The sequence below is a fragment of the Bos javanicus genome, chromosome 22 (assembly GCF_032452875.1).
Source record: "Bos javanicus breed banteng chromosome 22, ARS-OSU_banteng_1.0, whole genome shotgun sequence".
In the NCBI taxonomy this organism is placed as follows: Eukaryota; Metazoa; Chordata; class Mammalia; order Artiodactyla; family Bovidae; genus Bos; species Bos javanicus.
In genome coordinates this window covers 119,557-136,019 of record NC_083889.1, presented here as the reverse complement: position 1 = coordinate 136,019, position 16,463 = coordinate 119,557, and the positions used below count along the sequence as shown (strand labels likewise).

Genomic DNA, 16,463 nt, shown 5'->3' with positions numbered 1-16,463 from the left:
AATTTGTAAACACTGTGCCATCAGTTGTTAAAACACTTTTGAACACCTTAAAAAGTTGTTTCTATAGGAAAAAAACTGATAAAAGTCCCCCCTCCCCCTCTAAAGAAAACAAACTTTTGCTACTGACAGTAGATATTCTGGTTGTTGGTAGTGATGTTGTTTCCTCTAAAGATCACTAGGTTACTTTATCACTTCCCTGATGGTAAGGAGGAAACTATAGGCAGTTCAGAGACCACGTTTTGGATGTCATTCTTCTACTTGTGAGAAAACGAGCACTCTGCTCTATGAGTGCCCTGTTTCCGGACAGGGAATTTTGAAAACAGTGATAGATATGCCATAATATATATTAGTGATGATTATTGTGTTTTTCATTGTATTTCCCCCATCTTACTATTTTAAACATTATGAAGAGAGAATGAAAGTTATTGCTGTAGCAAATAATCTCATGATTTTCTAAGAAGAGCTCTCTACATTTTACCTTATTTACCATTAGTGTGTATACCATGAGTGAAATAAGAGGCTTACTTTGTATGTTTGTACTAGAGAAGTAACTGTGGTTTGATGTAAGAGGCCTACTAGAGTCAGAAGACCTGGTGAAAAGCCTACAGCTTATTTATATTTTTAACTTCTTCCTTTCCAGTATTATAGCTAATGAGTTAATTGATATTTGTAGAAGTGCTTAGTACAGTTATCAAGAGGGATAATTCTTCTAATTGACTGTTAAAATGTTAGAAAGATAGCATAGTCTCAAAAAAGTTTTTTTAATGAAATTTAGTCTGTTTAAATATATATAGGGCTAAGGCTCTTACTGTGAGGTAGCTGTATAGGTTAGGTATCAGATGCAGTGTTTTTAAAGCTAGCAAGTAGTGTTGTTTATTGAATTATAGTCAATTTACAGTATTGTGTTGTTTCAGGTATTCGGCACAGTGATTCAGTTATATATGTATATGTGTGTGTGTGTGTATATATATATAGGGCTTCCCTGCTGGCTCATACTGTAAAGAATCTGCCTGCAATACAGGAGACCTAGGTTTGATCCTTGGGTTGGGAAGGTCCCCTGGAGAAGGAAATGACTGCTCACTCCAGTATTCTTGTCTGGAGAATTCCATGGGCAGAGGAGTCTGATCGGCTACAGTCCATGGGGGTTAAAAAGAGTCAGACATGGCTGAGTGACTAACACACATGCACACACACACACACACACACACACATATTCCTTTTCAGATTTTTCTTGTAGAATATTAAGTGTAGTTCCTTATGTTGATCCTTGTTGGTTATTTTATATATCAGTTCAGTTTTAGTTCAGTCGTGTCTGACTCTTTGCGACCCCATGGACTGCAGCACGCCAGACCTCCCTGTCCATCACCAACTCCCGGAGTTGACTCAAACTCATGTCCATTGAGTCTGTGATGCCATCCAACCATCTCATCCTCTGTCGTCCCCTTCTCCTCCCGCCTTCAGTCTTTCCCAGCATCAGGGTCTTTTCAAATGAGTCAGTTCTTCCCATCAGGTGGCCAAAGTATTGGAGTTTCAGCTTTACCATCAGTCCTTCCAATGAACACCCAGGACTGATTTCCTTTAAGATGGACTTGTTGGATCTCCTTGCAGTCCAAGGGACACTCAAGAGTCTTCTCCAACACTAGAGTTCAAAAGTATCAATTCATATATTTCATATATACTAGTGTGTATGTGTTAGGAAAAGGCAATGGCAACCCACTCCAGTACTCTTGCCTGGACAATCCCGTGGACGGAGGAGCCCGGTAGGCTACAGTCCATGAGGTCGCACAGAGTTGGACACGACTGAAGCGACTTAGCAGCAGCAGCAGCAGTGTGTATATTAATCCCAACATCCTAATTTCTCCCTTCCCATACCTCCCTTTTGCCTATGGTGACCGTAAGTTTGTTTTCTATGTCTGTGAAGCTCTTTCTGTTTTGTAAATAAGTTCATTTTTAGATTCCACATGTAAGCAGTATGATATAATACTTGTCTTTGTCTGACTTACTTCACTTAGTGTGATAATGTCTAGGTCCAACATCCCTGTTGCTACAAATAGCATTTCATTCTTTTTTATGGCGTAGTAGTATTCCATTGTACAAATATACCACATCAGATGCAATTTTTAAGTGTAGTCAGATCTATACATCTTTGGTTTAAGCCTTCCCAAGTTCGTTGTAATTAAAAAAAAAAAAAAACCCTTTCCAGTTCTGAGCTTCTTGAAAAGTCTCTTGGGGTTTCTTTTTTACTTTCATGGATTCATTGTTTTCAATTAAATTTTTGAACTTTTGGATATTTCTGCTTGTATAATGTCTGAGATTTGTATTGAACCTTATTTTTTCCATTTGGAGACACACTTGGTGCAGTCTTTTCATTGTATAAACATAGAGGTTGCTGCTGCTGCTAAGTTGCTTCAGTCATGCCCGACTCTGTGTGACCCCATAGACAGCAGTCTTTCATTTTAGAGGAAATCATGAAATGTCACTTTATTGAGTACTAGCTAAAAGTCTCCTTTGTTTCACTTAGGTTTCTGATAGTTGTGAAGAAGCAAAAGACCTGTGTGCAAAAACCACATGCTACAGGATGAAATTGCCATGCTAAGACTGGAGATAGATGCAGTGAAAAATCAGTACTGGGAAAAGGAAAAGAAATATTTTGAGGACATTGAAATTGTAAAAGGAAAGAATGATGATCTTCAAAAGGCAATAAAACGGAATGAGGAAACGTTAACAAAGACTGTATCCCAGTATATTAAGTATATTCAGCAAGCTTAATGCTCTGACAGCTAAGAATACAATGCTAAACTCTAAGCTGGAGAACGAAAAAGAAAGCAAATGAAGACTGGAAATGAAAGTGGAATCCTACCGTTCTAGACTGGCTGCTGCCTCACACGATCATGATCAATGTCAGACATCAAAAAGAGACCTGGAACTTGCCTTCCAGAGAGCAAGAGACGAGCGGTTACACTTGCATGACAAAATGAAGTCCGATGTGGCTAACCTGAAAGATAACAATGAGATGCTTTCCCAGCAGCTTTCTAGAGTGAAAAGTAAGTTCAATAACCTAGAAATTAAGCGGCATCACACGAGAGATTCTCTCAGAGAAAAGATTTTGATGTTAGAATGTGTCCAGAGAGACTTAAGCCAAACAGAGCGTCAAAAGCAGGAAATTGAACACATGTATCAGAACGAACAAGGCAAAGTGAATAAATATATTGGAAAGCAGGAATCCTTAGAGGAGAGATTATCTCAACTCCAGAGTGAAAACATGTTGCTCCGAGAGCAACTGGATGATACACAAAACAGAGCCGACAGTAAAGAGAAGACGGTGATTAGCATCCAAGACCAGTTTCAGCAGATGGTGAGAAAACTTCAGGCCGAACGTGAGAAACAAGGTCTGGTGCTGGAGGAAAGAAACAAGGAGTTAATCAAGGAGTGTAATCATTTAAAAGAGAGAATGTGTCAGTATGAAAATGAGAAAGCAGAAAGAGAAGTGAATATCCAGAAGAAGAAATTCTCAGACTTCCTGAAATAAAGTTTAAAGTGATTCTTGATTCTGGCTAAATGTTGAATCTAGTTGAACATAAAAAATACATAGGCTGTGAATCTATGGTCTCTAAACCAGCCTAAAAGCACACCTTGTATCCAGCAAATAAAAATTAGACCCAAGAGATGCTTTACTTTGAGTAGATACATTGTATTGCTTATGAAATGTTAAGAGATTCAGTTCTAAATTATTAATATAGATAGTGTTAGTAATTTACTCTTTCACTATTAGGATAAGGATTTTAATCTTTGTGTTACCACATTTCAGTATCATGATGAAGTGGATAAATGAAATGCTCAAACCTAAAATGAATATTTCAAAAATAAGTTTCAGTTACATGGATTACCTTGACAGTCAATTCCAGGTTTCCCAGATGCTATATTTTATATATTGTACTTTGGTTTCAGTAACTTGTCATACCTTTTGGTCATATTTGTTTTGGTCAAATTTGGGAAAATTTCAGATTTGAGTAGTTTATAAATTTATATGTTTATTTGAGAAAATCTGATTTAAAGCATGGATGATGTTGTGTTTGAGTGCTGGAGGAGAGGTCAGTAACCTACAGAGGGCAGACAGGAAATATTTTCACTTTGTGGACTGTAAGGTGTCTGTTGTAACAACTCATCTCTGCTGTATGGCAGGAAAGCAGCTGTTAACAATATGCAGACAAAAGAGACAAAAACCAATGATGGCGGATTTACTAGGTTATTAGTAGTTAAAACAGTTGTTTTTTCTTTTTCTTTTAGTTGCAAGAAGCACAGCATCAACTTACAGAGGCTGTGAGATGTGCTGAGAAAACACAGGATCACGTCCAAAAGTACGATTTAAAGCAGCATAGAAAATAAGTATAAAGCAGATAAACAGTATAATATGAGAATAGATCAATAGTGATAATAAGCACATGATCGTGAAGCTGTGTAACATTTCAGCTTTGAGCTGTTTTGAGATGCATAATTTCCCCCCATTATTTCCATATTTTGCACATTATCCACAAGTGAAAAGTTAAAGTTTTAATCACTCAGTTATGTCTGACTCTTCACAACCCCATGGACTCTAGCTTTCCAGGCTCCTTTGTCCACTGAATTCTCCAGGCAAGAATCCTGGAGTGGGTTGCCATTCCCTTCTCCAGGGGATCTTCCTGACTCAGGGATCAAACTTGGGTCTCCTGCATTGCCAGCAGATTCTTTACCATCTGAGCCACCAGGGAAGGCGATTAGTCACAAATAGAAAAACAGTACAGTTGCCAAATCATCTACTTTTCAAAATTCTAAGAACCTATGTAATTGAACCTGCAGATGTTTGTTCAAAAACAGTGTGATATTTTAAAAATCTATGTGAAGGAATGTCGTGACAGTCCAAGGGTTAAAACTATGCCTCCCAAGGCAGAGGGTGTGGGTTTGATCCCTGGTTGGGAAGCTAGGACCCCACGTGTCTCACAGCCAAAAAAACAAAACATAAAACAGAAGCAATATTGCAGTCAATTCAATAAAGACTTTAAAAATGGTTTACGTCCAAAAAAAATCTTAAAAAAAAAAAAAACCTATGTGTGAGAATAATTATTTTAAAATCTGCATTTTAGGCTTGAAATTGAAAATGCTGAGTTACAAACTACAGTCAAAAAGCAAGCGGGCAAAATTGAACAGCTTCAGAAAAACCTATTAAGGACAAAATCGGTAAGTCAACCTCTTAATTTCTGTTATACTGAGAAAGGATTTTAATTTTTTTACTAGTAATATATAAGAATATGTTGGACAATGTGAAAAGTTTCATTTATTAGCTTATTGTATTTTTATTGATACTGCTTGCCACTAGTACTGTGAATCCTCTATAGAAGAAGTCAACTGAATTCATAAAATTAATGATTTTTATAGTAAGATTTTAATTTAAAAAATTGTGACAGTCCAAAAGCAATATTTTATATAGACCACATTTTGTTTGCTCATTCATCTGTCAATGAAATTCCACCTTCTGACTATTGTTAATAATGCTGCTTTGAACATTGGTACACAAACATCTATTTGAGTCCAGAAATTTGAGTAATGATTTGATTGAGAATTTTGAGTTTCTTTTGTAATCCAGATCTTTCTGTGATATTTTTGAGAATGAATCATTTTAAATATTGTAGTTTGTTCTCTTCGTTAAGAATGAATACTATATCTGTATAGAACCATTTTTCTGAACGACTGTATTTTTCATTTGTTGGATTTTTTTTTTTTAAGAGATGGGGGTTGCATGGGAATTTTTCAAAGATTATTTTAGTAAGGTGTGACTTAACAAAACCTGGAATATCTTGAACCATTGATGAAAATGATTTTCGAGCATCTCTAGAAAGTAAAATGTAAATATAGGCAGTCTTTAAAAATCTTTCATTAACATTTAGTATTTTATGTATAAAAGTCTCTATTTTTAACTAATAAATGTTGGCAATTTAAATTCCAGAAAAATGATGAAATGAAAAATCATTTTAAGTTTTTTTAAGAAAAGTCATCAATTTTGAAATCTGTTATTGGCATCAATCTGGTTAAAAAACTGTGTTTACTATAAATTCATATTAACTTGTGAATTCATGAGAAATCATATTTTTAAGAAAGAATAAGTCTCAAGTCTCTCTAGGTATTTAAAACTAATTTTCTTAAATTGTTTTTTTCTAAGTCTGAGGATGACAAGGAACAATTAAAGAAATACATTGAATTAAAACAATCTCTGGAAAATAGCTTGGACCAAGAAAAGAAGAAAAACAGTGAGTTAGAAAAAGAGATCACTGGGTAAGATTTTAATATTTCTGATAATCTCAACTATGAATAAAAGTATAATTTTACTTTATTTAAAACCTTAGACACAAATTCATTTTTATGTGTATTTTCATAATTAAACACATTATCCTATTTCAAAGTTTACTGTGGAATGTCAGCACAATCTGAAATGTTTTTGAGTGCAGCAGTGTTATACTTATCTGTAATGATTTCTAAAACAGTAACAACCGTGCCTCTGCATGTAGTAATGTCACTCTCTTCCTCATCATCTATGCTGAATTTTTACTTCTGCAAAGTTTCTTTGTTCTTTTTGGTAATCCTGCCTTCTTTTAATTGTGTTCCTTCCCTTCATCATTTGAGTAATTTATTATCTAAAAACCTACCTGTGCTATTGTTGAACAACATTAAAAAGTATCTTGATTTGGCTTATATTTTCTTTTTGCCCCAAAATTTTAGTTATAAAATGTACATACAAAAATCTTTGTGTAACTTAAAGAATAATAAAATTAGTGACCATGTTTTGATCAGTAAGATAAAAAACTGCTTCTGTTTTTTTGCTGAGTACAGTTAATCCTCATCATCTACAGATTCAGCCAACCCAAGATGACAAGTATTCAGGGGAAAAAATTTGATAACGTTCCAAAAAACAAAACTTGGAGTGGTCTCAAGCTGGCAACTATGTCCATAATATTTACATTTATATTATGTATTTATAACTATTAATATTTAATGTATAAATACATTAATTATGTATTTATAACTATTAATATAAATTAATATTTATATTATGTATTTATAGCTATTTACAAAGCATTTACATTATATTAGATAATGTAAGTGATCTAGGGATGACTGAAAGTACAGGGAAGATGTGCTCAGGGAGACTTGAGCATCCGTGGATTTTGTATCCACGGAGTGTTGGGGGATTGTTGAACCAGTCCTCTGTGGATGCCAAGGGATGATTATACAAAGGGTTCTTCTCTGATTCTCATTAATATTTTTCTCTTTTAATTTTCTCTACATTGCTTTGCATTTTGTTAACAATGTGCTGGGCAAGATTTCTACATCTCTTAAAACAGTCTTGAAGGGACTGGTACACTCTATCTCTCTTCTGATTTCCTTTCTTCTAAAACTCTCAGCCTGGGTTATTTCCCACTTAAGTCAGGCTCCAAAGATTTTTATTTCTTTCTTTCTTTTTTCAATTTTGAGTGAGAATCTTGTTGGTTTTTTGTATCTACTTTCTTTTCTTTTTGTAGAGGCTGTGGTCAGTAGGAACAAACATATCTTGTGTCTTTTCAAAAAACATTCATATATCATATCTCTTCATCTTTAGCTTGAATACTGATCTCTGGTTTATGACTAATATTTAGTAATAAATTAATATTTCACACTAGCATGCTAAATATTGACATTAACTTATTTATAAGAACTCATATATTACATATATCACACACAGTATATTTAAATGTGATACAATTTTTCTTCATACTATTTATCTAAGATTAGAATTTAGCTATTATGCTTTCAAGGAATATTAAATTTGAACAATGAGAAAGGATTATAATTTATAGATTTGTTTGTTTTATCTGAGAAAACATATATCTGTTTAATTATTAAATATCTGCTCTTAAAGAACTTACTTATTCTATACATTTCTACAGATTTAAGAAACTCTTAAAAATGACAAGAAGGAAGTTAAATGAATATAAAAATGGAGAGCTTAGTTTCCATGGAGATTTAAAAACCAATCAAACTGAAATGGATATTCAAATTAATATGCTAAAACATAAGGTAATTTTTAATCAGTTTTAGAACCCCCAAATCACTTAATTTGGGGAAATATAAATCATTCCATGCTTTGAACAGTGAAGCACAGATTTGTCTATTAATTTTTTAGGTTGGACACCAGTAAAAAAGACAGCTTTTCCCTATATCATTTTGAGATAAAAAGGGCACACTCTTGACTCTCTCTGTCTTGAACCCTGGCTGGTGATCTGAAGCTGAGCAGCACAGCATTAATGACCCCAAAGCATCCATTGTTTTTGGTGACAGGTTTGTTGAAATCTAATGAACATACCATGCAGTTCATTCATTTAAACTGTACAGTTCAGTAACTTCATTGTGTTTAAAGAGTTACACAGACATTACCACGTTAGAACATTTTCATCACCCTCCAAAGAAATCACCCTGGGCCAGTTTTCCCTTCCTGATCTTCCCAGCCTGAGGGAACCATGACTCCACTCCCTGACTGTGTAGATGTCCCTTTTCTGGACATTTCATGTCAGTGGAATCACACAATATGGGATCCTTTGTGACTGCCTTCTTTCATTTAGCATAATATTTTCAAGGTACGTCTACCATGTTTCAGTATTTCCTTGCTTTTATTGCTCAATAGTATTCTATTGTATGGATGTACCACATTTTACTTACCCATTCATCATCTGATGGACCTTTGGGGTTGTTTCGACTTTTTGGCTAATGTCAATAATGTTGCTGTGAACATTTATGTCTAAGTTTGGTGTGAACATGTTTTTTCACTTCTTTTGGGAATATAGTTGGGAATAGAATTGCTGTATTACACAGCAACTCTGTTTAACCTTTTGAGGACCTGCCATACTGTTTTCCAGCATGGCTGCATCATTTTATGTTTGTATCCAAAGTATGTAAAACGTTCTCATTTCTATACATTCCTGTCAACACTAGTCATTACCTGTCTCTGTGAGTATAGCCATCCTAGCAAGTATAAAGTGGCATCTTGTGGTGTTTTATTTCTCTCTCTGAGGAGAGGACAATGAAGATTGAGTTCTAGATTAGTAACTACTCAAAGCTACCCATGTCTTTTAGAATTTCAGTACATTGAGATGAGGTCAAAAGTCTGATTTTGGTAAGTAAACTATTTCTAGTTATTTCTTATAGTTCAAATCATATGTCTCATTGCTTACTAGTCTTTGTTGCTTTCAAACTTGAGCAGAAATTCTAAGGAGTCACACCTGCCTATTTGTAAGAAATTGTCATTGAAGGGAACCCTGAAAAAACTTCTTCTTGAATAGTTCTTAAGTCTTTCTTCTAGTTATTCGCTTCTTCTCATCAACATTGTCATTAAAAATCTCACCCTTTATTATATTCCAGTTTATAGGAGATCAGTTTCTACGTGCATTTAAGTTATGCTTTTATTTTCTCTTTTCCAAAAATCCATTTTTCTGTTTTTTCCTAATCAGCTTTAAGTTTAGTGGCTTCAATAAACAACAATGGTTTCGTTCAAAATCTACACTTAGAAAAAGGTGGCCAGGACGGCTGTCTTCTCATCCCCTTGGCTTCAGGTGGGGCAGCTCGAGGGCTGGGGGCTGGAATCGGGTGAAGGTGTGTTCATGCCCATGTCTGATAGTTGGTGTCTGTGGTTGGCTGGACTTTGGTGAAGGCAGACAAGTGAAACACCTACCCTGAACACCTAGGCTCTCTTTGCAGCCTGGGCTTACTCGCAACATGGAGCCTGTACCCAGGTTGAGAGCCAGGCAGAAGCTCTGCTGCCTTGTCTAACCTCGCTTTGCAGTTCACACAGCATCATTTTCATCATCTTCTGTTCAATAGGAGCAAGTCACTTATACTTGGCCTATATTCTACCTTTTTTACAGAATAAAGTTTTTAAAACTAATGGGTACATTTAAAAACTAGCACAGTTACTCACTGGCCACAATTTTTTATATTCCTTCCAATGAAAAATACCCTTTTCCCCACCCGTTCCCTCACAAGTCTCAGTTGTTAACAGTGTCAGGCTCAGGCTCAAGTAGAAGTCTTACTATCTTCATCAGGTACAGATGGCACATAGAGATGAGGTTTCTGGGTGTGATTTCTAAAGTGTGACCCTGTGAGCACAACCCTCTCAGTACTAAGACTTGAGAACTAAAGGGACAAGCTATCTGCCACCCACACCCCCACCATTCTGCTGAATGACTGGACTCTCCCGTTCAGAAACGGGAAACGGGAGGCAGCGTAGTCCATAGCAGCTCTGAGGTCCAGTTTGGTGCTGCCAGCTCTGTGATGAGGACTTGGTCCTGCCCATAGGAGTGCTTCTCCTTTGCTCTCCCCTCTGAGCTCTGTGTGCTGTCCTTTTCATAAGAAATGACCTCTGCCTGTAGCTGAGTCGTGTTTCTTAAGCCAGCTTCCTCTTTGTTGAACTTCTAAGAAAATCCCAAAGGGCTATTCTCATTTGTATTCCTTGGTCTTGTTAGGCCAAACACTGTTTTTTGTTTTTTTTTTGCTGCCAAGGTTCTCTTTAAAGCTTTTACTGTCCTGAAAATTGGATTGGGGTTCACGTCATTGGAGAGGCTACCCTCACAAATCTTTTTTTAAGAGAAGCTCTGCACCTTGGGCTTCTTGTGAAGCTTTATAGGATGATGCCTTTTAAATTCGTATGCCCTTAAGATCTTTAAAGGAATTTGAGGCACCACCTTAATTAAATCTTTCCAGGGTCTTAATGAAGGGTTTTACAGGCTTCACCTTTAGACCATGTTTTCCTGGCAGCACCCTAGATTTGATCTTAGCCCAGAAGCTGTTTCTTTCTTTTAGCATCGTGTGACCACTGGACATGTGGAGATGCTGTAAAGGAGATAACAGATATTGAACCCAAATATAATTGAGCCTGGTTCCTTTCTATTTAATAGCCCCCCTTTTTTTTGATAGTTTATCTCTCTCATTGATGTTACTTTCACCTGATTCGTAGCAAGAGTCTCCTTTCTCCTGTATTTTAGTGTTGTTTTCTTCTCTTGCCTAGAAGCTGTCACCAACAGCTTCTTTAAGGGCCATCAGGATTCAATTTACAATGTCATGAAGCCCTTTGGGTTTTAATTTCTTTCTCTGCATCCATTCAGATTTCACCTACCTCCAGGTTGAAAGGCATTCTCACATCTTTTAGTTCTTTTTTAATGGCATTTTTAATATCAGTATCTGTGCCAGGTATTTATTGCCAGCAAATTGTATAATAAACCACGTCAAAGCCTAGTGGCTCAAAACAGCATTTACTTTGTTCACAAATTTGCGTTGGGGCAAGGCTCAGTGAGTCAGACCAGCACGTTTCTTTTCCAGTCAGTATCAGCTGGGATGTCGTGAAGGTGGGGACCAGAGTCATTTGAAGATTAGTTCATGCACATGTCTGGCAGTTGGAGCTGGTTTTTGGATGGGGCATTAGTTGGGGGCGGTCAGTGGGGGCACTGACAAGGTGCTCAGCATGTGGTCTGGGCTTCTTTGCAGCGTAGTGACTGATGCTAAGTGTGGGCTTTCCCACAGAGCAAAAGTCAGTTTCCCCAGACTCCATCCAGTAGAAATCAGTTACTGAGGCCAGCATATATTTAAGGGGAGGGCATTTCAGAGAAATGTGTCAAAGAATTTGTAGACAGTTTCAATACCACCACATCCACTCACCTCGACTTACCGAGTAATCATTCTGTCTAAAGGAAAGTTCTTTGCAACTCGGTGTCACTGAAATGCCCGCAAATTTTGTTTGTTGTTTTGTTTGGTATGTTCTGTTCTGTTAAAAGTAACAAATGGTTACAAAAATGAGGCATTTTTTGTTGTTGTTGTTGTTCAGAAAAATGTGTGGATCATCTCACTAAGCTATTAGGAGATGGGATTTCTTTAACCTTTTGAATTATTTTTCTTTGGGATGCAGTTCAAATTAGCAAAAACTATTCACAGTTCATTGAGTTAGACAAGGCTGTGGTCCTAGTGTGATTAGATTGACTAGATTTCTGTGAGTATGGTTTCAGTGTGTCTGCCCTCTGATGCCCTCTTGCAACACCTACCATCTTACTTGGGTTTCTCTTACCTTAGGCATGGGGTATCTCTTCACGGCTGCTCCAAGAAAGCGCAACCAATGCTCCTTACCTTGGACAAGGGGTATCTCCTCACCGCCGCCCTTCCTGACATTCAATGTGGGATAGCTCCTCTAGGCCCTCCAGTGCCCGTGCAGCCACGGTGTGGGGTAGCTCCTCCCAGCTGCCGCCCCTGACCTCGGACGTAGGGTAACTCCTCTCGTCGCCGCCCTGACCTTGGACGCTGGGTGTCTCCTCTCGGCCGCCCTTCCTGTGGTCATGTATGGATGTGAGAGTTGGACTGTGAAGAAGGCTGAGCGCTGAAGAATTGATGCTTTTGAACTGTGGTGTTGGAGAAGACTCTTGAGAGTTCCTTGGACTGCAAGGAGATCCAACCAGTCCATTCTGAAGGAGATTAGCCCTGGGATTTCTTTGGAAGGAATGATGCTAAAGCTGAAACTCCAGTACTTTGGCCACCTCATGAGAAGAGTTGACTCATTGGAAAAGACTCTGATGCTGGGAGGGATTGGGGGCAAGAGGAGAAGGGGACGACAGAGGATGAGATGGCTGGATGGCATCACTGACTCCATGGACGTGAGTCTGAGTGAACTCCGGGAGTTGGTGATGGACAGAGAGGCCTGGCGTGCTGCGATTTACGGGGTCGCAAAGAGTCGGACACGACTGAGTGACTGATCTGATCTGATTCATAGTTCAGAAAAATACATGGGATTAGAATCCATATTTATAAGATTTATTAATGAGTCTTATTTTCACAATCTTCTTTTGGGAAGCGTTTATTAACTCAGCCCTAGATAACTCAATACAGTATCCCTCAAACTTCTTTAAAACATGGGGCATTAAGATGGGGGGAAGGACTAAGAGACATTCTACTAAGAGGTGACTGACTTGTAGTGATTTTATGGAGAAAAAATAGAAAAGAGTGTAAAATCAAGTGCAAATGTTGTGTGACAAAGATGATGACAGTGAAGAATATATTTTGTGACTCTTGGTGCTTTGAACTTCTTTCTTGATTCTGTGAGTAATCCCTGGTCCTACATTCTACAATACAGGTACCATCATATCTACTTGATCCTGGGTTTGAGTTAGGCTGTGCTCAGTCCACTTGCCTCATTACCAAACAGTATTGTTTTATTCTTGCAGATTGACGATCTTACAGCAGAGCTGGAAAGTGCGTCTTCAAAAGGTCTGCACCTGGATGCAAAAAATCAAGTTCTTCGAGAGGAGTTATTATCTATGAAAGGAATGCAAAAGAAATGTGAAAAACTGGAGAAGAATAAAAAGAAGTTGGAGCAAGAAGTAGTGCACCTCAGAAGTCATATAGAAATGAATATGATAGAACACAGTGAAGTAGAGCAGTATAAACGGGAGATTGAAGAAAGGGCGAGACAGGATCTTGTAGAGAAATTAAAGTAAGTCAACCTATTTTTGCAGGCTCATTTGTTCATCTGTCATGTGCTTGAATTCACCTCATTGTAAACTATGTTTTGGATCTATACAGCTTATGTGTTTCCTCTACTTCCCTTAGAGCAGTTGGTTTGGTAGTTTTCTGGAAGGAAGGGGGCACTTGTTTCTCCCTTTAGATATTTCCGTTTCCATCACAGTTATCACCAAACTGACCTATCAGAATGATTCTCACTAGAGAATCCTTTCATTTATAAGACCAATTGGTATAAAACAAGACTACTAGGAGGAAAAGAAAATGTTGTGGTTTAGAACTGGTACCATCCTCTTGAATTATGTTTAAGTTGTCTTGTTCAATTTTTAAAATTTTAAGTTGATCCTCTTGTTCTTTGAATTATCAGATTATATAAGCACCACTATAACAATAATTCCACTTTAATTTTATAATTCACATTTAATTCACTTCACATTGACAATAATTGTTTTAAACTTCTGCTCTTTTTTTTTTAACCTTTAAAATTGCTTTCTGAATCACTGACTCAAAAGTAAAGGGAGCAAATACCATTTTCCAGATTAATGATTATTTTTAAAATGTTATCTTTTAAAATTTGCCTTAGATACAAGCAGCATCTCAGGAGAATTTAGAGCAGTGAAAAGAGAAGAATAATGCTTCCATAAGAATTCAGATGCAACTCAGAATTAAAGACTTGGAATCTGAACTCTCCAAGGTGAAAACTTTGCAAGAAGATTCTCAAAAAGCAGAGTTGGAAAAATATAAGCAACTCTACCTAGTAGAACTAGAAGTTAGAAAGTCATTGGAAGGTAAACTAGACAAGTAAGTCAAAACACAGAAAGTAAATTTAGTTCGTTAATTTGTCTCTAAAGCCTAATTTTTATAGAGCACAGTTCATGAGATTAGTAGGAAGTAAAAGCTAACTAGATGGTCACTGCTAGAGGGTGGCCTAAGACAAATTATTAATACGGTGTCCTTTTAAGTTTTACCACAGAGTCGGAAACGACTGAGGTGACTTAGTAGCAGCAGCCCACTGCATAAAGGCATGCTTGTGAAACTGGGGGCAATTAACACAGGAGTGAAAGACGGGATAATTCACAGAGTGTCTAGAAGTAGTATGGTGATCTGACTGAGGGAGCGGGTGTGGAGGATGGAAAGGGCAGATGGCACCTCCAGTGCCTAGTGTGGGTTTCCCCACTGTCTGAAAGCAGAGCATTTCTAGGAAGCCTTTCATAAGCCCAAACAGCATACAGCAAAGAAGCAGGTACCCGAGGGCACGTTCTGCTACTTGAAGCCTAAAATGAATATGCACAAGTGAAACACAGGTGCTCCCATATAGGGTTCAGGGTTGTGGTGACTTGACACTGAGTTGTGGGATGTGGCTTCCAGGGAAGGAGCTCAGTGGGGCCAGTCTCCCTGCTTGGGGAGCGCGATGCCTCTCACTGTAAAATGTACGTGGAAACTTTTTATATGAAATCAAAAAGTCTCTTCAAAAAAAATTTGTTTTTGCTTTTTGATTATCAAAAACGGATGCTGACATAGGCCTTTCCTAGAAGTGAAGTAACATAAAGTAAACTTTGGAAAAGCAGGGGATACTTGTAATTGTTCCCGGGGCTGTTTTAGCTCTTTTCAATCACCCATTGACTTTCTTGTCCTCCCCTCTAGATTGTGACTCTAGATGATTCCTCAGAGCCAAAACTTAATTTCTCTGAGGTCATGAGTGAAACGAGTATGTATACAAGGGTGGTGAAAGCAAATGCTTGAAAGTGGCCTTGTAGGATGTGGTGTTTCTTTATCCCTGAACTGTTTCCTGGAGGCAGGTGTGTCCCAGAGGGCAGCAGGTGTCACTGTGAGGCCACCTCCCTTTCTCCCTGATGCCCTTTCTCTCCTCTCCCAACTGTGACATTTACTTGAGGAGCCCTAGACACATGTGTACTTCCTTATAACAAGGTTACAGCTATCATTGTTTACAGGAGTCTGTTCTGTGTTGTCAGTGTTCAAACAGTTTATTGGGAATTCCATTTACTATATGGCAACTTTAAAAATGCAAATCATTAAGTTGGTGTTTTCCATCTTCCCCAGGACTAATGAGAGGCTGGCAGTGATCAGCACCAAACTTGAGGTGGAGAAAGAGCAGAACAAATCTTTACTCGGCATTCTTAGCTCGAGGCCAGTGCTGGAGCCCCCTTGTGTTGGAAATTTCAATAATCCCTTAGTGCTCAATGGAAATCTTACTCCAAGAGCAAATGTAGGCTTTTCTACTTCAATTCCACGCCCTTCAAATAACAGCATGGAGACTTACTTGACCTAGGTTAGTTCTATTATCTTTTTTGCACTGGGCTTCAGATTTTTGATATGAATGATCCTTGTTTTTAATTTGGTGAACTTCTGAGTTGTTTATTTGACTTAATGCACACTAAGTAAAAGCTATAATTAACTGTTAATAAAGGAGACAGAAATTTTATGATTTTTTTTTGTTTCAACATTTCTGTTTTCCAGCCCTTGCTGAGCTAGCAACTCAGCATTTAGCTTATGTTGGAAATGGCCTTTATCTTTTGTTAACAAAGGTTCATTTTGTGAGCCATCTATCATGTATTTCTTAACTTCTCAGTCTGGTCACCTGCCGGGTATTTCCGCACATAAAACCATTACTCAAAATCTGAATTTCATTTTCTTTGTGAGCAAGAGCACTTGCTATGTCTTTTGGCAATTTCTGACAATGTATGATTAGATCACAGAGGTTTTTTTCAGTTTTCTGCTTCCAACTGTAAGTGTCTAAGTCTCTTAAATCCAGTATATTTTTGTTCAACCCTTGGGAATTCAGATTTTATCTGTTTACTAAAATTAACTTCATTATAGGCTCTTTTCAACTCTGAAAATTTGTAAAATTCTTTGTAAAAATGAGTACTATTTCCACTGAGTTCTTG

General features: G+C 37.4%; 1 pseudogene; it reads left to right on the top strand.

Moving 5' to 3' along the window:
- LOC133235650 (ankyrin repeat domain-containing protein 26-like) overlaps positions 1 to 16,000 on the top strand; it is a 68,172-nt pseudogene extending 52,172 nt beyond the window's left edge.
- The last annotated feature ends 463 nt before the right edge of the window (positions 16,001 to 16,463 follow it).